The following is a 24,040-nucleotide window of genomic DNA, read 5'->3' as shown; positions in this document are numbered from 1 at the left end:
CTGTATGGAGATAAAGGCTTTGGGTTTCTCATAGGCCATTTCTCTAGAATGTATAGAGCTCAGAAAGTGGGTGGGAAGACTAGCCTGGGTCAGGAGGGAGGCAACACCATCTAATTCATTATACTTTGCTTTTATTTAACCACCCTCAAAGTTCGGGAAGGCAGTTAATTTTCAGATGAAGAAATGAGAATTCACGGTTTAATGCCTAAATTTAATGAAATTTGTAATCTCGAATCCACGACTCGTGGTCCAGTGCTGTCTCTGCTAGTAACAACCAAAGACCGTCACTGTGCTGAAGATTCAGGAGGCCCAGATTCAGCATCCACAGCAGAGTATCAGCACCCAGCCTCATGAAACTCAGGAGTAACATGATCTAGTGGGAAACAAGTGAAACTGAGGCAAAGGCATAGTGATATGAAATGTGTTGCTAAAGTCAGAGATGGAAAGACCAAGGATATTAAGATGTTCGGGGATTAACACTAAGATACCAGTTGCTTCACCCATCCCAAGATCCAGCTGAGAGCTGGAGGCTGTTACACTCATTCATCAGGGTTCATTAGGTACTAGGCATGGCAGAAGCTTGGGGGAAATGAAGCCTCATGACTCTGGGTCAAAGGGGCTGCAAGCAACAGAGACTGTATGTAGGGTTCACATCTTAGCCCACAGAGCTGTCTTCCTCAAGATGCTCTTCTGCCTTCCCTGCTTCACCACCGCACCACCCCTGAGTGCAATGAGCAACGCTAATGACGTCAGACTGAGCCGGGCTCCATGAAAGTGTTCGGAGCCCACTTGACTAGATTCTCTTCTTTCATGTTGGACCTCAGGCAGCTCATCATTGAAATGTGTGCTGTTCAAGAGTCAGACTTCTGTTTCTGATGATACTCTGAGCTAGGTTTAGATTGCTGCATCCTTCAATCTCCTTCAAATTTAGTACCCATTCCTAGCTCTGTTTGTTCTGCAAAATATTTTGTAGATAAGAACATCTTTTCTCCATTAGGTTCTCCAAGAGTCCAGTTACACTATGTCTCTTGATATAAGTCCATGATCTTAGATCATGCTCATGTCCACTTGGTTGGAAGGTTCCTTATCCTCCTTCCTTCCCTCCCCTCTTTCCTGGCCTTCCAGCCTCAGATATAACTAACAGCTTTCTAGGAGGTTGATAGCAAAATATATTCATAAAGAGCGAAGGTCTTTTTTTTTGTTGCTGTTTGTTTTTTAAAGCCGAGTGTATTTTCATTTGCAGTAGAGAATAACCATAGAACACACAAGTGTGGTTGCACAAATTATTTCTCTTAAAATGAATGGTATAATTGCTCTAAATTAGAACACAGTAGGGTGACAGGGTGGGGAAGGCCATGCAAAGTCTACTGTTTAAGTAAAATGCAGTGATTTAGAGAAAAGTAAAGAAAGTCTTGCGTTGAAAGTCAGGAGGAGTCTCTCTGCATGAGGTGCTGTGACATTTTCAGTCTTATGTTCTGGTCCTTGATTTATTTTTTAGGAATTAAAGGTGGATTATACTGAAACACATAGAAATAAATTTTGAATAGGGTGCTTTTAAAACCACTTTTCTCTCTGAAACTTTTTGATGCTTTGGGGTAAGTAAATCAAATATATTTCTTTTGTTATATAAAACTTGAAGGAATTGAAAACTAGGAGACAAAATAAAGTCCATAAAGTCTACCTAATCAAGCCTCTAGATCCAGTGACAAATTTATAAAAATATAAGAACAGAAGAACATGTTAAAAGACACCATGAGTTGCAATTGGTAAAACTCAGTTATAGAAAACTAAAGAACAAATAATCCAATTTCTTCTTTACTCCTTCCCCCCCTCCTCCTCCCCCCTTTCTTCTACCCCTCCTCTTCTTCCTCCTTCAACAACAACAACAACAACAACAACAACAATGGCAACCCATGGGAAGCATGAATGGGACAACCTACAATTTAAACAAGAATTGAGATGTATAACAACTAATGGTAATTACTTACTTTGATCCCAGTCCAAATAAGCAAACTACATAAAAGATTCATAATCTTGAAATAACTTCAGGAGAACCCAGTAACAATGAGCACCTTTGACCTTAGATTGTGGGCTTTAGTATCACTCTTCACTAAGAGGAACTAGGGTTACTTGGAGAACTGACCAATTGCATGCGTGATATACCATATGAATCAAAAAGAACTTTAATGTATCAGATAGCAAGACTACTGGTGTCATAGTCAAAGAACTCAAAAGATGGGAAATGTGAGCATCAGTAAGAGTAATAGGTAGAAATAGTTCAAGTTTGTTTGAATTCATGAGTTTATAATGATACTTTAGAAAGTAAAAACTAATTTGTCATCATCAGAGGATGCCAATGTTGGGTAACTTATGATTCAAAGCTGGGCAAACAAGGGGGAAGAATCAAACATTTATTCTTTTTTTCTAAATGAATGGTGCCATTGTGATAGCCAGGTAGATGAGGGGGAGGTTTCTTGCTGCAGAAGTATTCCAGGTAATAACTGAAAGATGAATCTTAATATTTTGTACGCACTAATGAATTGGTGGATCTAGGCATTGAACATGAATGACTGGTGATATCACAAAAGTAGAGACAACCAGATTTTGTGCACCCCTCAATGGAAGAACATAGCATCCCCATAATATGTCTTCACAAAAAAATACCTGAATATGATTAAGTCTCTGGATGCAACTCCCAATTTATAGGAAATGCAGAGGGCAAGGAAGCATGTTAACCTATACCATGGAGGGACGCCTGGGTGGCTCAGTTGGTTAAGCAGCTGCCTTCGGCTCAGGTCATGATCCCAGCGTCCTGGGATTGAGTCCCACATCAGGCTCCTTGCTCGGCGGGGAGCCTGCTTGTCCCTCTGCCTCTGCCTGCCATTCTGTCTGCCTGTGCTCGCTCTCTCTGCCTCTCTCTCTGACAAATAAATAAAATCTTAAAAAACAAAAAACAAAAAACAAAAAAAACTATACCATGGGGCTGCAATCTCCAAAATGCAGGTTGTGGGAAGTTTATAGGACAAACAATCCATTTTCTTCAGCAAATATACTGCAAGGAGTAAGAATAAGGGATGGATAAGGAACCTGTAAGATCCAAGGAGATTTAAAGAACATCAATTAATTACAGTGTGTGGACCTTCTTTAGATATTTTTTAAAGTATCCTAATTTTAAAAAATGATAAAAATGTTCATGTCATTTGTGGGATGAGGAAATTTGAACATTATCTCAGGAATTATCTTGTTAATGTGATACTGGTTATGTTAGAATTTTTATCTTTTGTAAGTACCTACTGAAGTATTTACAGAAATGATATGAGGTATGAGATTTGCTTCAAAAACATAGGGCTGGGGGCGTGGCCTGTCTGGATGGAGATGAGGCCAGACTGACCATGGGTTGATGGTTGTTGGGGTCAAGTGGTCATTATCCTGTTTTGTCTACTTTGGTACAGGTTCAAAATTCTACATCATAAGAAGTTAAAAAAAAAAAAAAAGGGGGAAATGTGAAGACTGCTCAATGTTTAATTATGTTGAGGAGTTAGCCTGCTCAGCAGGGAGCCTGCTTCCTCTTCTATCTCTCTCTGCCTGCCTCTCTACCTACTTGTGATCTCTGTCTGTCAAATAAATAAATAAAATCTTAAAAAAAAATTATGTTGAGGAGTTAATGTTATTTTTTTAGAAGTATATTAGTGGTAGTTCAGGTTTACACATTTTGAAAAGATAAAATGGTTTCTGGGATTTGCTATAAAATAATTGGTGTTTGTGGGGGGTAAAAATGAAATAAAAGTAGTTGTTATTGTATAAGTTTGAAAATTTCCTAAATTAAAGGCAATATACAAAAGATCAGCTGGGTTGTAATTAAAAAAAAAAAGGAATCACAGCATGGAATAATTAATGTAAAAATCCCTTGTGTCCATGACATATTGAATGAAAGCCATACGTTCATTTTTCTTTTTACTATTTTATTTATTTATTTGTCAGAAAGAGAGAGAGCACAAGCAGGGGGAGCAGAAGGCAGAGGGAGAAGTAGGCTCCTTGCTGAGCAGGGAGCCCGTTGCCAGACTGGCATCTTCATGTTCATCATGACCTGAACATAAGGCAGACACTTAAACCACTGAGCCACCCACGTCTCCCTATATGTTCATTTTTATTATTGACATTTCTCATGCTAAGGTGTTGGGTCATTAAAAACAAGATCTGAACACAAATCCACCTAAAACAAAATGAATAGAATATAAATCTGGTGATGTTAAAGAAGCCTTCTTTGTAGCAATCTTATCATAAAATAAGGAATATCTCAGTGCTGTTCCTAATCCCTGTGTCATTTGAAGGTCAATAATGCTATTGGGTGTGGGTAGCCACAGAGAAATTGTCTAGTGTTGTTTACATAAACTGCATGCTAAATTAGCTCCTAAAGTTAAACTAGAAGTTTATCAGTTAGACCTTGAAATTCATATGTGAAAAATAGGTAAATTTACATAGAACACAAAAGAGAAAAGATAAGCACTCATTTAGTTAAACTTTAAAATGGACTGGCATGGGATAAGAAGGCGGTTTTTATCAAATTGATAAAATGAGCTACAAAAGAAAAAAGTGACTTGATTATATAAGGTCTTCAGTTCTGGACACTGAAAAGTAGATAGAGGGTAGTGGGCAGGAGAATTTGGCAAATTCAGAGTCAGAACCTGCGGAGTTCAAACATCTCCAAATACAGGGTTGCTGGGGATTGGTCATCCAGTCTCCATTTCAGTCCTCTGGTCTTGGAGATATTGGAAATCTTAAACTAATGTGCGCCCAAGTCCTTTGCAGCTAGGATTCTGAACAAGAATTGGGCTCTGCTAGTTACATGAAGGAAGGCAGAAGTGAGGTGGGCGCCATCTTACTTCCTTGTTTTTCCCCACTGTTCAGTGCGGGTACCCTGCAGCAGCCCGGCAGTGTGCTCTCTTCAGCCTCCTGGGTATTGAGAAACAGAGGCAGTGCACATGGGGTGGCTTCTCGACTCTAGCCTCCTGGTCCCTGGATTATGGCTCTGGGAGTCTGTACCTTCTGTAGAAGCCCTAGGGTACCAGCTGGGCTGGGGGGACCGGTCCTCATTGTTCTGGGAGTCATTGCTGTCAGCTCACCCCAGAATGTGACCGTCAGCCTTTCCAAAGATTTTGTGAGCACCCAGTTTCCTATATTAAATCTCCTTCTGTTTAATATGCCTAAAATGATGTGTCCTGCATTGTGTCTGATGAAACCAAGCAGTGTTTAGGTTTTCAGTCCTTCACAAATGAGTGTTAGGCTTGCTGAAATTTCCTTTTCCTTCCTCCCCCTACCCTCACCCCATCTCAATGACCAATTTCCTCTCTCATCTCTCCCTGTCATCCCTATGTCTCGTTCTCTTAGTTCCTTCACTGTTTCTTGCCAGTGGTCCCTACATTCCCCGGTGTCAGGACTCAGGAAGGGACCTAGACTTTAGGGTGGCCCCCTGGAGAAGAGATGCGAGATTGTCCCACACTCAACTGCCTCTAGGTTAATTTGCAGATTCAGCTGTCTTGGAGCTGTACGCATCTTTCCTCCTCCACATCTCCTGTCACCATGATGCTACCACGTAGAGTTTTTATCTCTACTAAACTCGAAGCTCAGAGACATTAAATGACTTGTCCCATGTCTGTGTTTAAGTGGCACATTCAGGACTGGATCCCAGTTATGTCTCACTAGTGTGTTAACTTTAGAAAACACAGTGTAGGTATATGATAAGCATCATAGTTTAGTTCTACAGCCCTACCAAGGATTGAGTGGGAGTTACACAAGAAACAGAATGATTTCTTTTCTTCTCTGCTGGGATAAGAACCTTCCTGCCTTTCTGTTGGTGAGTGGGAGACAGCCAAGGAAGAAGTCATAGAGAAAAAACCCTCGCAAAGGATGAGTGAACAAAAGAGACAAAGGGCAGGGGAGGTGAGCTGGGGGTGCTGGTGCTGTGGTCCTGGTGTGAGGTTAGTTAGTGGGAAGTTGGCACCTCCCCAGTGCTGGTGGCAGTGGTCCTGGTGAGGTTAGTGGTGGTGGTTTGTCTGCTGCTAGTGCTCAGAAGTGGGGGAGGAGATTGCAGGCTGCTCCAAGAGTACGAGCACTGCATCTCTCTAGCTTGTTGTTCTGCTTACTCCTTTCATTCTACCATGAACCCCACTGTCCAGTGAAGGGGGGTGCTTCTTTCTGGCCCAGCAAACCCCAGGCAGCTTGGTCAAGGTACAAGTAACTCAATGTCCAGATGCACCCTCAGACCTCCTGTGTTCTGCTCTATAACTGTGCTGGCTCTGAAGAACTAACAGGCGTCTCCATGGATGGTGGTACTCCCCAGTTTGAGGATGGGCCTGGGAACCAAAATAAATGAGGATTCCAGTTCTGCAGCTTTCTGGCTGGGAGCTTTTGGCCAAGTTCCTTAATTTCATTGAGCCTCCGTTTCCTCATCTCTAAAGTGGGGCCAGGGTGGGTGGGGGAGATACCAGTACTTTGTAAGATTACGCTGTGAAGAATTAAGTGAGTTAGTGATCTAAAACATGGCAGGTGCTTAACACAGGGTATCGTTATATTAGCTAAAAACACTTTAAGTGGGGTCGATACATCACCTCAGTTGGGGAAGCTGATGAGAAAACAGGCAAATATCAAAGCGTATCTTTTAATTGACTAAAATAGATTTTCCATTAAGAAACTCTTTTCCAAACTTATGCAAAATACTCTAGTTTCTTGCGAATGAAGTGTTGTTTTTTGACTTGACAAGGGCACAGTGTACTCTGAGCCACTTACTGTCTGGTGTTAGAAACAAAACAGAAAAACAACAAACAATTGGTATTTGGCCTCAGCGACTCTCATCTGAGCTGTCTGCCCACAGCCAGATCAAACTCTGCATGCACACTTCAAATAATCCATAGATTATCTCCTCTTAAGAGGAGCCCATCAATCTAATGAGTCATATTAAAATAGTTCCTGATTGTACATTTGCAGAGTGTTAAATGCTTGTAAACATTATTCTGAAAGGCTCTGGTGCCATTAGCCTTAGAGATGTTACAGAAATTTTATTGTCCCTCTCCTTTTTCTTTCTCTCTCTCTTTCTTTTTTAAAAGATTCATTTATTTGTTTATTTTAGAGAGAGAGAGAGAGAGAGAGAGTGTGTAAGCAAAGCTGGGGGAGGGGTGGATAGAGGAAGAAGGATAGAGAGTCTTCAAGCAGACTCTGCTGAGCATGGGGTCTGATGCTGGACTTGATCTCACGATCTTGACCTGAGCTGTAATTGTCATGTTGGAAGTTTAACTGACTGAGCCCCCTCCCCCAAGGTGTTCAGTCCCTCTCCTTTTCATAAATGTTTGTGTTTATTTATTTATTTATTTATTTTTAAAAGATTTTTATTTATTTATTTGGCAGAATGAGAGAGAGAGCACGAATAGGCATAGATGCAGACAGAGAGAGAGGGAGGGAAGCAGGCTCCCCGCTGAGCAGAGAGCCTGATGTGGGGCTGGGTCCCAGGACCCTGAGACCATGACCTGAGCTGAAGGCAGAGGCTTAACCCACCGAGCCACCCAGGCGCCCCTGTTTGTGTTTATTTAAAAATAACTTACACAGAGTTGAGAGCTCTTACGTTCTATATTTTCTAAAGGGAAGAAGGGAATAATCCATTAAGTGTGTATTTCCCCATTTCTATTCATAGACTATCTCACAAAGTATCTGGGACTAAAACTCTTTGAGGGTTGAAATGAACATATTTAAGTGGGATGTTTTATATAGAGTGTTTGCACAATGCTTAATTCACAACAGTCAATAAATATCAGTTTCTTTTGAATATTTACTAGTGCCTTAGTTTGATGATCCTTACTCATACTATGTTTAGAAATTGCTTCCTTCATTTTGCAAGGGATTCTTATGTCTCCTTTTTTTGCAATCTATTGGATCTTGAGACCACATCATGATCTGATCTAAGCATTCCTACCCCACATAACTTCATGTGGGGTAGGAATTACGTGGAATTGAGAACACTGGGTTGAAACGGAATGTTCCTAGTACCCTGAGGAAAGGAGATGCTACCTTCTACCAGTCTACATGTCATGTTTCAATACTGTTTGCTTTGAGGTTAAGAGCCAGATCATCCCCTTGCTATTCACTTAGTTAATTAATTCGCCAAACTTCAAAATAGTACTCAGACAACCTTATTTGTCCCCAGACCCCATCTATTGATTATCATGGCTACCCTACAGGCGTGTCATGACTATCAAGGGATATATATTTACTGGGGGCTGATTTTGGCAAGAAGTACAGAGTAAGTATGAGACATTCATAGAACTGACTACCTAGCCTTAGAGTCCAAAATGAAACTATGTTGTTGCTATTCCCTGGGAATGATGCAGATGCAGAGCCAGGCAACTGCTACTCTTGTCCCTGTGTTCCCTGGATGGTCTGGCCTGTCCTCCTCACAGCCCAGACCTCTTGAAGCTGCTGGTGAATCGAACCTTAGACTTACACTTAGGGTCTTGGGTTATATTTAGTGACTGGTTCCTGAAAGGCTTTCTACCCCCTAAGCCCAGCACACTTGGGTCTTCTCCTTGGTCACAAGTAGGTTACAGCTCTCAATGAGGAAATTTGACGTCTGATAAGAAGCCCGAGTTTTGTTGTTGTTGTTGTTTTTTTCAGGTAGTACATGGGGGTCAGGAAGCAGGAGTGGAGGATGTCCCCTTGACCTGTGAGATAAGAAAACAAACAAACCCATCAGAGGCAGGAATGGCATTTGTTCTGATGCCTAATTTTAGAAGCAGACTGGAAGGAGTTGAGTTTGAGCGTATATGAACAACTCCAATAAACAGGTGAATGTTCTTGCTCTCACTCTGAGTGCTGGGCTATGAAACCAGGGCACACAGGGATTTATAAACAGATAATTGCTGATAGATCAGTTTTCTACAGGAGTGTTTGAGATGGTCTGGCTGGGTCCCTGTAAACTAGAAAATCGACTTGGTAGGAAATGTAGGATGAAATGTAACCTTCCCTACATTAACTGTCCAGGAAGCAATGAGGAAAGGGAAGTAGCAACCCCCCAGAGAGAGGACTCTCTTGATTGAATCTTTATGGCACTCCATAACTAGGGGCTCTGAAGAGGTGTCTGAAGATTCAAAGGAAACAGGAAGATGAAAGGCTGTCTAGATGAGGGATGGCCGGTGCGTGGCTTATATGCGAACCTCTTCCTTCCTGTGCCATGGCAGACATCATCGACTAATCATGGTGCATCTTCCTGCTAAGATTTGCAGTTTTTCTATGTTGAGATCTATATAACTCTGAAGACCACCTCATCCTGTGTGAGATCTTACTTTGTCCTGTGGGTTGTAATAAATTAGAAATCACAAGACAGCAAGAGACTGACATCCATCAGAAGGTTTCACTCTTCCTTTACTCCAGTTTACTATGGTGGTCATGAAGTCTCTTAAAGAGAAGGTGATCCAGGGTACTTCAGTCTGGTTCAGGAGCTGGTCTGATTTTTATTATTTTTTTTGCATAATGAGATTAAGGTTGATTTTTCAGTGACAGACAAACACTAACCCAACTTTAGGACACTGGTCTTGGGGCACAATAATAAATATATTTGGCCCTTGTACCTAGTTTCTGACACAGAGCTCCTTATTATTCATAAGGAACCCTATTGAGCATACCTGAGTTTATGCTAATGAGGTAACTCAGGGTGGGATCCCTTCATAGACTGGGCTGGAGCTGGTCACCAGATAGACCAAACAATTAGGGCGTTGGAACTTTTAGCCCCACCTGCCAGCCACCAGGAAGGAGGGTAGAAAGGGAGTTGGAAACTCTATAAAAACTGTTGAACAATGAAATTTGGATGAGGCTCCAGGTTGTGAGTACATCACTGTGCTGAGAGGGTGGTAAGCTAGAGAGGACGTGGAGTCTCCCTGCCCCATCCCTCATACTTTGCCCTGTGCATCTTTTCCATTTGGCCATTCTTGAGTTGTATCCTTTCATAGTAAGTCAGTAAACATAAGGCATGTTTCCCCTGAGTTCTGTTAGCCATTCTAGCAAATTATTAAACCCAGGAAGGAAATCATGGGAACCCTGATTTATAGCTTGGTTGGTTAGAAGTGCAGGTGACAACCTGTACTTGCCATTGGCCTCCAAACTGGGGGCCCATACTGTGAGCCTGAGCCCTTAATTTGTGGCATCTCATGCTTTCTCTGGAGAGATAGTTTCAGGATTGAATTAAATTTATAGGACTCCCAGTTGGTGTCACTAAGAATTGGAGAATTGCTTGAGGTGGGGGAAAACTCCTACACATCTGGTGTCAGAAGTGTTGAGAGTTAGAAGAGAAAGAGTTTTCTTTACAGATATGTAAACAAAAATACCATTTATTAATGCTCTGTGAGTCTTATATTAGCATTTGTCTGACCTGGGTCTTATCTTCCTCCTAAGTAAAATTATAATTGGAAAGTTTCTTGAGAATTATGGAATCCAAACTGAAAGAATCAGTTACATAAATTCATTCATTTATTATTTCGATCATTGTGCACTGAGCACAAATTGCTCTCATGGTGATACCTCCATGCTGGTGAAAGGAACCAATGATGAACAAAGAAACAACAGATAAACAAGGTAATTTCAAATAGTGTTAGGTGGCATGAAGAGTATAAAACAGGATATTATGGTAGTGAATCAAACATTTAATTGATTCACACTTTCTTATCCGAGCAGCCTGTCTATAGTTGGTAATTTCATGACACCAGAAACAGAGGAGCTAAGTGTGGTCCAAGACATGCCTTCCCCAGGGCAGTGCTTTGATGGAGACTGCCAAAGCATGCCTCAGTGTACCCATTGGTCACAGCTCTCCTGCAGATTAATCAACATGCCCTGATGCTGGAAGTAGCATAGAATCATGATTAAGAACCTGAGCCCTGCAGCTGGTACAGACCTGGGTTCACACCCTGATTGTGCCATTTTTAGTCATTCAACAAAAGTGCATTGAGAATTATGTACCAGGCACTGTACTGGTGCTGGAGACAGGCAGTGAACAATGGGAAGTCCTTGCCCTCACAAAGCCTATGTGACAAAGAGTGAATGGGTAAGCATGAAATATGACATATTTTTGTACCCCCGTGTTCATAGCAGCATTATTCATGAGAGCCAAAAGATGAAAGCAGTTCAGATGTCTACTGGTGGATGAATGGATAAACAAAAGATGGTATAAACACATGATGGAATATTATTCAGTATGATGCAATATTATTCACATGATGCAATATTATATTATTTCTGTTCAGAAAAGGAAGCAAATTCTGACATGTTACAACATGAATGAACCTTGAGACCATTAATGCTAAGTGAAAGAAGCTAGCCACATAAAGGCTATGTGATTCCACTAGTACGAGACACCCAGAATCCCTTACGAAAAGTCCACAGAAGTTCTCAGGGATGGAAAGTAGAACGGTAGTTGCCAGGGTTGGGGGAGCAGGGTTTGGGGAGGTGTTTCATGGGGACAGAGTTTCAGTTCTGGAGATGGTGGTGGTGACGGTTACCCAACCATGTGAATGTACTTAGCACCACTGACTCATATACATAGAAATAGTGAAGATGGTCAATTTTATATCCTGCATATTTTACTTCCATTAAAAATGATATGATCTAAAGAGGGAAATGGTGATAAAGAAGAATAAAGCTATGTACACAGAGGGAATAGAATGGCCTGGGAAGTCACTATTTGGGGAAGGGTGGTTTAGGCACAGCCTAAACAGGTGACAGAAGGGACCTGAATAAAATGAGGGTGTAAGTCATAGGGATGTTTGGGAGAACTTTCCAGGCAGAGGGAAGAGCAAGTGCAAAGAGCTTGGGTTGGGAGCATGGTTTTTGTTTGTTAGTTTGTTTAAGGATTTTATGTATTTACTTGAGAGAGAGAGAGTATGTGTGTGGGTGAGAGAGAGGACCAGCAAGGTGAAGGGCAGAGGGAGAAGCAGACTTCTGGTCAAGCAGGGAGCCTGATGAGGGGCTCAATCCCCTGACCCAGGGTCATGACCTGAGCCGAAGGCAGACGCTTAGCGGACTGAGCCCCCCAGGCATGTTTGATGCATTTGAGGATCAGCCCGCAGGACTGGACTGGAGTGGGTGAGCAGATAGGAAATGAGGTTTGAGGGGGAGACTGAGGCTGAGGCCCGATCAGGTAGCAGCACTTTGTTGGCCATGGTAAGGACTTCAGGTCGAATAAGAAGTCCTTGGAGGGTTAGACCATAGGAGTGTTATGGTCTTAGTCATATTTTTAAAGGAGTCTCCCTGACTCCTGGGTGGAGAATAGACTGCTGGGGCTCAAGCATGGAGGCAGGATGGCCAGCAGGAAGGGGTGCAGTTGGCAACAGGTGAGAGACCAGAGTGGCTTGGGTGGAGACACAGAGAAGAGATTGGATTCTGCTTAGGTTGAAGGTAACACCCAAATGGGACTGTGGCCAATGATGCAATATTTCTGCATCACAGTGATGGACATCTGTTCAGGTTTCATGTCTCCCCACTGTGACAGCTTCATTCCCATTCAGTCTGTGCCAATCCAGCTGCTTCTCACCGCCTCTGCTTCTCCTTACCGAGGCACAGGGGACATCCAGGTCCCTGATGTGGGATATGCGGGCCTGGAGATCCAGGATGCTGCCTCCAGCTCCCCATCTATTTTCCTTCCCCCTCCAACTGCCCCGCCCCACCCTTGCTCCCCACTCCTGGTTGGCAGTGGTGGGCTGCTCTGGAAGGTCCTTAAGGCATACTGCTCAGCCTGATGCTTTTGGAACCTGATGCATGTAAAGCCTCGTCCCATTTGAGAGATGCAGACCTTTGGAGGTGTGGGGAGCACTGCCTCCAGCCTCTAATTTCTGCCTCTTCTGGTCTTCTCTCCATTCTTCAGGCCACCTACCTTCTTTCCCAGAGGACACCTCCCTCAGATGACACTCCCAGAGCTGTTTGGCCAGGATTGCCTTTTGAAATGTTTAAGAAGGGTGCAAAGGGATATAAAAACCCTACTCGATCTTGACTGAGCCTTTCCATGGATCTGATAATCCTATTATGGATGTTACTCGTTGAACCTCCGTTTTTTTTTTTTTTTCTTGTTGTTCTCACTTTAACACCCTGGTATTCTTCACCCCAGATCTCCCCAATCCACTATGACGAAGGTCTTTTAAAGAGAAATGCAAAAAAGGGAAGCAGAGGGATGGAACCCCAAATATTACTCCTCTCAGGTGACTGAACTATAACTTGCAACACTTTCTGTAAGTTTCCTGAATAAAGTCACCCGAGCCCCAGGAGCCATCTCCGGGATGGCGGGAATGGCAGTTACTTGGTCTCCTCTGCTGGTAGGGTGGGTACAAGGCCCATCCCTGGCAGAGGAGGATTTGGAAAGTCTCCAGAGAAAATTGTTAAAACTAATGGGAAACAGGTTATCATTGGCATGGGGAGAAGCAGGAGGCATGGAAATGGGCAGCTGTGTAGTTAGATGTAGGTTTCTGGAAGGTAAAAGGAGCAATGTACAAAAACACAGTGTGCTTGGGTCAGGGACCTTCCAGAACAGGGTGGGAATGCCTGGAAGGATGAGAAATCACCTCAGGCACCTGTTGTAACCAGGTCAGCCCCTGTTTTCAGCATTGGGTTGGCCTCTTGTCCAACGGGGCTGGAAGTAAGGTCGGTCAGGCAGTGGTGAGATACGGAAGCTGTGGGCTTTAGCGAACACACCGTGGCTCAGAAGCTGTGTTGTTCACCACCAAGAACCAGTTTCTTTATAGGTAAAAAAGGAATCATACTGTAATAACCTCTGCCCAACCCACCTCCCATTCTCCTTGGCAAGGAAGGCCTCCTGGTATATAAGAGATCCTAAACTGGGACAAACGAGGGGATGGGAGGCAGAAGTTAATGAAGGTAGAGACATCATGATTGAAAGTTTCTTCAGTAACCCCCACCCAGGAGGCCTGGGGCACTTGCTTCCATCTGAGGGTTCAATGGGCTACTTATCTCTTACCAGAAGCAGAGGTATTTGGTGGTAAGTAGAAGCTCTTTGTGGTAGGCTTCCGGTGGGAGTTGGCTGGGTCTGCTGAGTAGGGTCTTCCCTGGACTGATGTTGGCTCTTTTTTTTTTTTTTTTTTAAAGATTTTATCTATTTATTTGACAAAGAGAGATCACGAGTAGGCAGAGAGGCAGGCAGAGAGAGAGAGAGGAGGAAGCAGGCTCCTGTCGAGCAGAGAGCCCGATGCGGGGCTCGATCCCAGGACCCCGAGATCATGACCTGAGCCGAAGGCAGCGGCTTAACCCACTGAGCCACCCAGGCGCCCTGTTGGCTCTTAACAACAGGCATTCCAAATGCACAATGCATGATTGTGGCCCTTCTGGAAAGTTGAGCAGTGGTCTGTAGGATGTGAGCTACAAGATGCTGCTGTGTTCACACTCGTGCTAAAGACATGGGAAGAGAAGCTAATATATTACTGCTGGAATTCTTCTATATTAAGGGGAGCCTTGCAATTTACCTCACAGAGCCTTGTGGAGGAAATCAGGATCATTTTTTAAGAGACCTGCGCAAATACAGTGAGGCCTTCATTCCTTTTATTTTATTCTTTAAACATTTGCAATTGGAAAATTTTATCATCCTGGAATTATTAAGTAGTTTGGGAGAAAGACTATTTATTTTTAAATATATTTTTTTGAGAGGGCTTTTCCTTATTTATTTTCATGCTAAAAAAATTTACCCTCTTGGAAACCGAGTGTATGTGTTTGTGTGTGTGTGTGTGTGTGTTTAAAAAACCTTGGCATGAGCACAAGAGGCCGACCTTTAGCTTCAGAGGAGGAGGAAGTGCAGTGAGGGACAGCCGCAGAGGGCACGAGGGAGGGCCGGATGAGTCAGTGTCTTTGCAACGCCCTCCTCTCAGGAGTGAGCCAAGCCAGTCCATCCAGTGCTGTCTCGGAAATAGAAATCCCGTAGAAGCGACCGCTGTGGTGATGACAGTGTAAGTAGTTCCTCTTTTGAGTCTTGATGCTCCTGGAGCTGTAGGAGCAAGTTGGCTTCCATAGGCCTTCCTCAACTATTGACAAGCCGTAACGAACTGCATGTTTTCTCTTCACGATGTGGGAGGGTGTTGGTGACTACCAAGAATGATTGGCTGTATCATTGGAATGTTGGTGACTACCAATGAATGATTGGCACATGGATGGACGGCATATCAGGGTGGGCTCCATGCTGTCCATGACCATGGACCATCACCTCAGTTTTTGGCCACTGCCTCTCCAGAAAAGGGGATCTTCTGCATTTGTTATCTGAGAACAGTGGTCTCCTTCTGTGTCTGAGCAGATGGTGTCATCATCAGTGGCAATTTCTCTGCCTCTTCATCCTGTATGAAACCCATCTCACCTAATGGAAAGGGAGGATTGAGCTTCCTGTTTCCACGTTTCTAAAACTCAACTCACTTATACACACACCATGTGATTCTTGATTTCCTAACAACAGTTACCCCACCCTCATCTGTAATGGCAAAGTTCAGGAAAAAAAAAAAGAAATATATATATATATATATATATATATATATATATTTAATATACATCTGGTCCTAGACACAACACATGCAATAAAAGAGAGAGAAAGAGTGAGTGCTTCCTTGGAGGGTCTTACAAACTATTTGAGCATAAAGACAAGCATTCTTCCTTCAGCACACCACTAAAACTCTTCTCACCAAGGTCATAAGTGACCTCTTAACTGCCAATCCCAGAAAATCCTTCCCAATACCTTTCCTGACCTGGCTGACATGACCTCATGTTTGAACACCTTCCCTTGGACCTCTAAGACAGCCCCCAGCCTTGGCTTCCCTGCTCACAGTAAGTCTTGAAGACACTTGCTTTCTAAACCTGTCCCATAAATGTCACTGCTCTTTCTCAGGGTTCCATTTTTGGTTTTCTTCTCACTCCTCAATTTTTTTTTTTCCTTAACAATTTCATCTTAGCCCATGTGATTCTACATTTTAATAAGCTTCTCAAGTGTGCCGATTCCCAAGTAGTCTTGGGAATTTCTGGACTTAATTGCTCTGGTTCTTAGCTTCCCATCTATAAAATGGGGGTAATAATGGTACTTGCCTCATTGAACTGCTGTTAGGATTAAGTGGGTTATATATATATATATATAAAGCATTTATAACAGTGCCTAGCACATAGATTTGTATAAAGGTCTGGTTGTTTTTATGTTTGGGCAGAAGACATAAGGAAATAGAAAATAAGTTTTCAAAGGAATGCTGAAGTCTTTTTGCAGAGACAGATCATTGTTCCCCAAAATTTAGTCTCCCTTTTCCCCAGTTCCCCACAGCTGCCCAGCATTTCTTGCAGCTAGGTAAAACTATGTAACTAGGTTCGGGCAAACAAAGGCTAAGTAAAAATGTCCTGTGGCATTTTCTGGAAACTTCCTGGTAAGTCAGCCAACTTGTGCTCCTTGTCCGTTCTTTCCGCTGTTCCACTGCCTGGGACTTGAGGTGACGGTTGCCATCTTGAAAGATGAACATGAGGAGCATCTGTCAAACTTGGGATGGTGAGCCAGAAGCACATAGGTGCTCGAGGCCCTCAGGGAAAACAGTCTTCTTAAACCCCCAGACTATTTATTTATATCTGGACTTGCACATGAGAGGGGAGATAGACTTATGTCTTCTTAAAGCCACTACTGTTTGAGGTCTACAAGCTGGATTGCAGCCAACCTAATCTTGACTGATACAGAATGCTGATACAGGAAGTGCATGAGGAATTAGGCATCGAAGGCCCAATTTTGTTTTATTTGGTGGACAGTAGGAGAACTACTGCAGGTTTAGGGTAACACAATGGGAAATGCACTTTAGAAGGATTAGACTTCCAGTTGTGTAATGGTAATGAAAGAGCCTAAAGGTGGGGAGAATAATTAGGAGACTGACAGTGGGCAGGACAGATGGCAATGACAGTGTCAGGTGGGTGACAGTGGGGGAAGTGGGAAGGAGACACTGGATGGCAGCATCCATGTTAAAAGAGGGCCAGTGATGCTTTGCATCAGATAGGGTGTCTTGGTGAAGATGTGGGAGAGGGAAAAGGTGACTTTAAGGTTTTGAATGAGGTATTTGGAGAATGGTTCAGTGGTTTGCTGGAACCGTCTTGTGCTGGTCTCTTCCCCATTCTGTATTCATTGAGTTCATGTTGATAGCTTGAAATTGGCCATGGTGCGAATATGGGAACTCTATAGATCATGACCTGAGCCAAAACCAAGAGTTGGATGCTTAACCAACTGGGCCATCCAGGTGCCCCACTTGTCATGTATTTTAATTTTTTTAAAAAAAGATTTTATTTATTTACTTGAGAGAGAGGGAGCAAGCGAAAGCACGAGCAAGGTGGTGGGAGAGAAAGAAGTGGACTCCCTGTTGAGCAGAGATCCCGATGTGGGACTTGATCCCAGGACCTTGGGATCATGACCCAAGCCAAAGGCAGATGCCCAAGGACTGAGCCACCCAGGCACAAAATGTATTTTGTGCCTGGTGCCTACAAAATGTATTTCAATTTTGTATGTATTTTAAACCCAGTAAGACCATTGTCATTTGATATTGTCAATGTCTACTTAGACAGTTGTGTTTATTATGACTTATGTAAATTATGTTTATTTAGATTTGCCATTTGTATTGTTATTTTCTTTTACTTCTGAGTTGTTGTCCACGGTTATTTTTCTTTTGTGTAAAGAAAAGCATTTAGTGTTCTCATTAATGTTGATGTACTGCTGATATTCTCAGTTTTTGTTTGAAAATATCTTTACTTAAGCTTTACTTTTGAGGGATTTTTTTTCCTGAGTATAGAATTCTAGATTGGCAATTACTTTTTCAATATTTTAAAGATCAATGGCTTTGAATTCCATTGTCTTCTGGATTCCATTACTTCCTCTGAGAAGTAAGGTGTCAGTAGTCTGGGTTTGTTTTTTTTTTTCCTTTGAAATATGTCTTTGGTTTTTAAGTAGCTTCACTATGTGCGAAGATACAATTTGTGTGTGTGTGTGTGTGTGTGTGTGTGTGTGTGTTTGTGTGTGTGTTCACGTGCATGTGTGTGTTTCTGGTGTTTGAAACCTTCTTGAGTTTGTGGTTTGACATCTTTTTATAACTTTTGGAGAATTCTCAGCTATTCCTGTCTTTCTTGGGATTCCACACACATTAGGCCATTTTTTTATACCCCTTTTTATATATCTATACTTCATACATTCTTCTGTATTTTTCTTCCTTTCATCTTTCCTTGCTTCAGTATGAACATTTTCTTCTGGTATTATCTAGTCAACAAATTCTCTTTTGAAATACTTTCATAAGTTCAGGTATTACATTTTTCACTTCTAGAATTCTCTGATTTTAAAAAAAAATGTAGTTTCTAAGCTTTTAGCTCCTGGCCAATGTTTTCCATTTAAAAAAAATTCTGAAAACATATTAAACATAGTTATTCTAAAGTCAATTCTTAATAACTTCATTATGAGGGTTTCCCTTAGGCCAGTGTCTGTTGTTTTCTTCTTGGGTCCCTGACAAGTTTCTTCTCATTTGTCTGGTCATGTGTATATGTATGTTAAAATATCTGTAATATAAAATTTGCTATTTTAACTTTTTTTAAAAAAAAGAATTTTATTTATTTATTTGACAGACAAGAGATCACAAGTAGGCAGCAGGGCAGGCAGAGAGAGAGAGAGAGAGAGGAGGAGGAAGCAGGCTCCCCACTGAGCAGAGAGCCCGATGTGGGGCTCAATCCCAGGACCCAGAGATCATGACCTGAGCTGAAGGCAGAGGCTTTAACCCACTGAGCCACCCAGGCTCCCCTATTTTAACTTTTTTAAGTATACTGTTCATTAATTCAAACCACATGTTCTTCTATCTATTTGCAAAACTTTTTCATCAGCCCAAACAGAAGCTCCTGTGCCCATTAGAAATAACTCTCCCATTCCTCCTTTGTCTCAGATTCTGGTAATCACTAATCTATTTTCTGTTTTTATGTATCTGCCTGTTCTGGATATTGCATGTAATTGGGACCACACACTTGTCTGGCTGATTTCACTTGGCATAATGTTTTCAAGGCTCATGCATCTTGCAGCATGTGTCTGAACCTTATCTTTTTAAGACTGACTAATATTCCATTGTATATATAGCACATTTTGTTTATCCATTTATCTGTTCACGGACACTTAGGTTGTTTCCAGCTCTTGGGTGTTGTGAATGATGCTGCTTCGAACATTGGTGTGCAAGTATCTGTGTCTTTGTTTTCATTTGTGTGTGTGTGTGTATACTTACAAGTGCCATTACTGGGTTGTATAGTATTCTGTATTTAAATTTTTAAAGGAATTTCTAAAACATTTTCCACAGTGTCTGCAGAATTTTACATTTCCAACAGCAGTGTAAGAGGGTTCCAGTTCCTCTGCATTCTTGTCAACACTTGTTATTTATTTATTCATTCATTCATTCAATTAAAGCCATCCTATCAGATATGAAGTAGCAGCTCATGTGGTTATGATTTGCTTTTACCCAGTGACTAATGATATGGAGCATATTTCCATGTGCTTATTGACCATATATCTTCTTTGGAGAATCTTCTTTGGACAAATTCAGGATCTTTGCCCATTTTTTACATTGGTTTGGGTGTCTGTTAATTGTTGAGTTATAGGAATTCTTTATATATTCTGGATATTACACTCTTATTTCATAAATGGCTTATAAACACTTTCTCCCATTCTGTGAAGTATTTTGTCTCTGTTAATAGTGTCCTTTGAGGGACACATTTTTAATTGTGATGAAGTCCAATTTATCTTTTCTTTTTTTATCTGTGCTTCTAGTGTCGTATTTTTAAAAAAGATTGTATTTTTCTTTAAAAAGTAATCTCTACACTCAACATGGAGCTTGAACTCACAACCCTGAGATCAAAAGTCACATGCTCCACTGACTATGCCAGCCAGGAGCCCCTGGTGTAATATTTAAGAAATCATGGCCAGATCCAAAGTTCTGAAGATCTGTACCTATATTTTCTTCTAAGAGTTTTATAGTTTTCGCTCTTATGTTTATCCATTTTTAGTTAATTTTCTGTATAGGGTAAGGTAAGAGTCCAGTTTGCTTGTGGATATCCAATTTTGCCAGCACTGTTTGTTGAAGAGCCCATTTTTTCCCCAATTTAATGGCCTTGACCCTATTGTAATAAATCAATTGACCATAGATGTCAGGGTTTATTTCTGGGCTCTCAATTCTACTCCTTTGGCCTATATATCTCTCCTTACACTAGTACTGAACTGTTATTTTATAGTAAGTTTTAAAATCGGAAAGTGTGAGTCTATCAACTTTGTTCTTTTTCAAGTTAGTTTTAGATACTTGGAATCCTTTGAAATTCCTTATGAATTTTAGAGTGACATTTTCCATTTCTGTAAAAATTGCCATTGGGATTTTGATAATGATGATATTGAATCTGTAGATCACATTGGATACTGTCATTTAACAGTATTAAGTTTTCCAAACCAATGACCAATAAATGTTTCCATTTAGTTATTTCTTCAATTTTTTTAGAAGCATTTGAGGATCAGTGTTAATTCTTCTCTAAGTTTAGTTTAATTTTCCAGTGAGCCATCTTGTCCAGGACTTTCTTTGTTGAAAGGTTTTTGGTTACTAATTCAATCTCTTTTTCTTCTTATGGGTCTGTTGAGATTTTCTATTTCTTCTTGAATCATTTTAGATAATTTGTAAGTGTCAAGAAATTGTTCATTTCTTAAAGGATATTTAATATGCCAGCATACAGTTGTTCATAGTATTCAGAAAACACAGTGTGTCTGAATTTTGGAAATTTACTGAGGCTTCCTTTGTGAAACTGCAGGTTGAAATTGCAGGTAACAGATTTTGAAGAATATTTCATGAAATATGAAATCCAAAACTGATTAGTGAGTTCAACTCATGAGCATCATGTATGGCTACTGCTATATTAGGACTTATTTCTGCTATTTTATTTTGTGTTTTATATTTATGCTACTTTATTTTTATTTTTTTTTCTTGCTTCCATTGAATTTTCTTGTGCTGACTTAAAGCTGCTAAGTTTATTTACGTTCTTCTTATGGTTACCCCTAGCTTATCAAAATCGTACTTATGTCCCTTTTCCTATAAATTCACAAGCTAATCATAACAATGTTTTTTGCCATGAATGAGATACTTATCTTCATACACTCCTGACTCCTTTTGGCAATTGCTTTTATTAATCCACAATGCCATTTTGACGGCATCTGGATTTAATTCTGGATTGTTATGAATGTATTTTTGTTTTTCTTCTTTCAAAATTTTTTTTCACTTAGACAACTTTACTGAGTTATCTACTTATCTATCTACTTATCCATCCATACTTCTACTATCTCATGGCATCTTCCTGAATTTACTTTTTTCTTTCTTTCTTTCTTTCTTTCTTTCTTTCTTCCATCTCTCTTTCTTTCTTTTTTTTTTTTTTTAAGATTTTATTTATTTATTTGACAGAGAGAGATCACAGTAGGAGAGAGGAAGGGAAGAGATCACAGAGAGAGGAAGGGAAGCAGGCCCCCTGCTGAGCAGAGAGCCCGATGTGGGACTCGATCCCAGGACCCTAAGATCATGAGCTGAGCTGAAGGCAGCGGCTTAACCCACTGAGCCACCCAGGCGCCCCATCTCTCTTTCTTTCTTTCTCTCTCTCTCTCTCTTTTGTTTTTTGTCACAGTGTTCCTTCCAGGACTGTTTTCATAGAGGGTCTTTGTGTGGTTAAACTTTAAGTCCTGTATTACTAAAAATATCTTTATTTCATCCTCAAATGACAATTTGTGGATATAAAATTCCAGATCTGAAGTTCTTTGTCTTTAGCACTTAGAAAATACTGTTTCATTGTTTTCTAGGGTTATTGATGAGGAATTTTTTGTGAATCTGATTCTTCTTACTTTGGATATAATCCATTTTTACTCTCAGAAGCTATTGGAGTTTTCCTTAGCCACTGACATCCTTAAGTTTCATGTTTGTGTATGAGTTTTTTCTTATTTAACCCATTTGGCACTGCAGGAGCAATTTCTATCCAAAGTGTTATGAGTTTATTTCAATTTTGGAAAATTTTTAGTAATAATTTCTTCAAACACTCCCTCCCCTCTATTTTTTTTTTCCTCTTCTTCTTAGGGATTCCTACCATGTGAGTATTAGTTATTCTGCTTTTACACTCCATATCTTCTTACATTTTTGACATCATTTTCCATCTCTTTATCCCTTCTGAGGTCTACTTGGAACGCCCCTGGTCTTAATCTGGCTTAGTAATTTGTTCCTTGGCTGCTCTCCAATCCATTTATTGAGCTCTTTATTTTAACTAAAATACTTGCCTCCCCAGTGTGCTGGTTAATTATGTGTCCACTTGAGTAGTCTGTGATGCTCAGCGGTTTGGACAAACACTAGTCTAGATGTGGCTGTGAAGGTATTCTGTAGACGTGCTTAATGTTTATAAACAGTTGACTAAGTAAAGGAGATGACCTTCAACGATGGGAATCAGGCAAAGACCTTTAGACCACAAACTGAGGATCCCCAGAGAAGAAGGAACTTTCTGCTTCAAGATGTAACAATTTCTGTCTGAGTTTCTAGCCTGCCAGCCTGTCTTACAGATTTTGAACTCAGGATTCGCTTTAACTCTTTCCTGGGCTTCTGGACTGTGGGCCTTTCCTGCAGATTTCAGATCTGCCAACCCCAACAGTCCCTGAGCCAATTCTTTAAAGGAAATCCTCTCTCTCTCTCCTATTGGTTCTGTTTTTTTCTAGAGAAGCCTGGCTGACACACCTATTAACTCCACTTTCTCATTTTTAAAATTTATAACTGCCAGCTCCTTTATAATTTCAATATCCTCCCCTATCTCTGAGAATATTTACTCTGCCTCTTTCAGACTCTCTTTCTGTGTTCATTAAATCTGCTTCCTCTCATGTAGGTTGTTCAATGAGCTCTTGTTCATACTTAATGGCTCGTTATTTCCCCCTGTGAACCACATTCCCTTGGAAATACTTCAAGAGCCCTTTTCTATTTGTACCTTTTCCCTAACAGGGTGACCTTGCTCCCCAGGGACCTCTTATCTCTACCTTCGGCTGCTCTGACGTTATCCTTCGATTCTACTGGGCACTGGGCTGAGCCGGCATTGCTCTGTTTCTATTCCGTTTGGATAATGGGGCAGATACTGATCTTCCCAGGACAATATTGGGAAAGGAAAGGGCAGAAATGGAAAACTTTCCTTGCTGCCCAGGCTCATCCATGGCCCCCGCTCTTTTTTTAACGTTGGGCACCATTTCCCCTCCCCATAGTGACCCTGCCACATTCTTTGCTCCCAGTGGGGCTCACGGTTGTGATGTCAGGTTTGGGGCCTCACCAAATTCCTTTCTGCTCCTCTGGTATTCCAGAGTTTGGTGTAGGGGAGGAAGCAGTGATCCGTATTAGCTCCCCATCTTACCGGCACTTCCTCAGCCACTCTCCTGCTTGTTCTGATGGACGGACTGGCGAGCTGATGGAGGAGCCGATGGATATACAGGATTTCCTGTTTTATAGCAGGCCGGTGAGCCTTGACCATGAGTGGCGATTTCCTATTTCTTCATTCTGAGCAGGAAATTAACTTTACCAACTAGGCCTCACAAAAAAAATGTTCATTGAAAAGTCCGGTAACTTGGCAAACCCACAACAATCTTGTTAGAGCTAAGAGATTGGGTATGCGGGAGATGGAGGAGGGTGAGGGAGGCAGGGCATCTTGTGTGACCGCCTCTGTTGGCGTCCCCAACCCCCACCCTCCCACCCCACCCCAGCCCCGGGCCGGGACCTGGTGTCTTGCATCAGGGGGCAGAGCAGACAAGGGCTTCTCTCCAGACTTGACTACCTCCCTTAGTCCACGGAGGGCATTTCAGTGCTCTGGGATATGGGTGCTACTATGCCCTTCATTGGTGTCACCCTAAATGCCCAAAGCTTCCTTTATATCTGGGCACCTTGCATGCCTACTGTGTTAATACGAGCGCACTGACAAGGTTAATCATCGGGAGGCTGCTCCTTGGAGCTTG

The 24,040-nt window shown here is 41.6% G+C and overlaps 1 long non-coding RNA gene across 2 annotated transcripts in view; it reads left to right on the top strand.

Annotated features, from left to right (window-relative positions):
- The window catches only part of LOC132002716 (uncharacterized), a 257,669-nt gene that overhangs the window by 69,564 nt on the left and 164,065 nt on the right, over positions 1-24,040 (top strand). The window contains exon 1 of one of the 2 annotated variants that reach the window (XR_009399978.1): positions 14,897-14,978. The exons of the other annotated variant lie outside the window; for it this stretch is intronic. This is a non-coding gene — a long non-coding RNA (uncharacterized LOC132002716). Of the gene's footprint in view, positions 1-14,896; positions 14,979-24,040 lie in introns of those variants that run through there. 2 annotated transcript variants of the gene reach the window in all.

The sequence above is a fragment of the Mustela nigripes genome, chromosome 15, assembly GCF_022355385.1.
Source record: "Mustela nigripes isolate SB6536 chromosome 15, MUSNIG.SB6536, whole genome shotgun sequence".
Classification (NCBI taxonomy): domain Eukaryota; kingdom Metazoa; phylum Chordata; class Mammalia; order Carnivora; family Mustelidae; genus Mustela; species Mustela nigripes.
The sequence above is the reverse complement of the archived record's forward strand: the minus strand, read 5'-3'. Positions and strand labels throughout refer to the sequence as shown.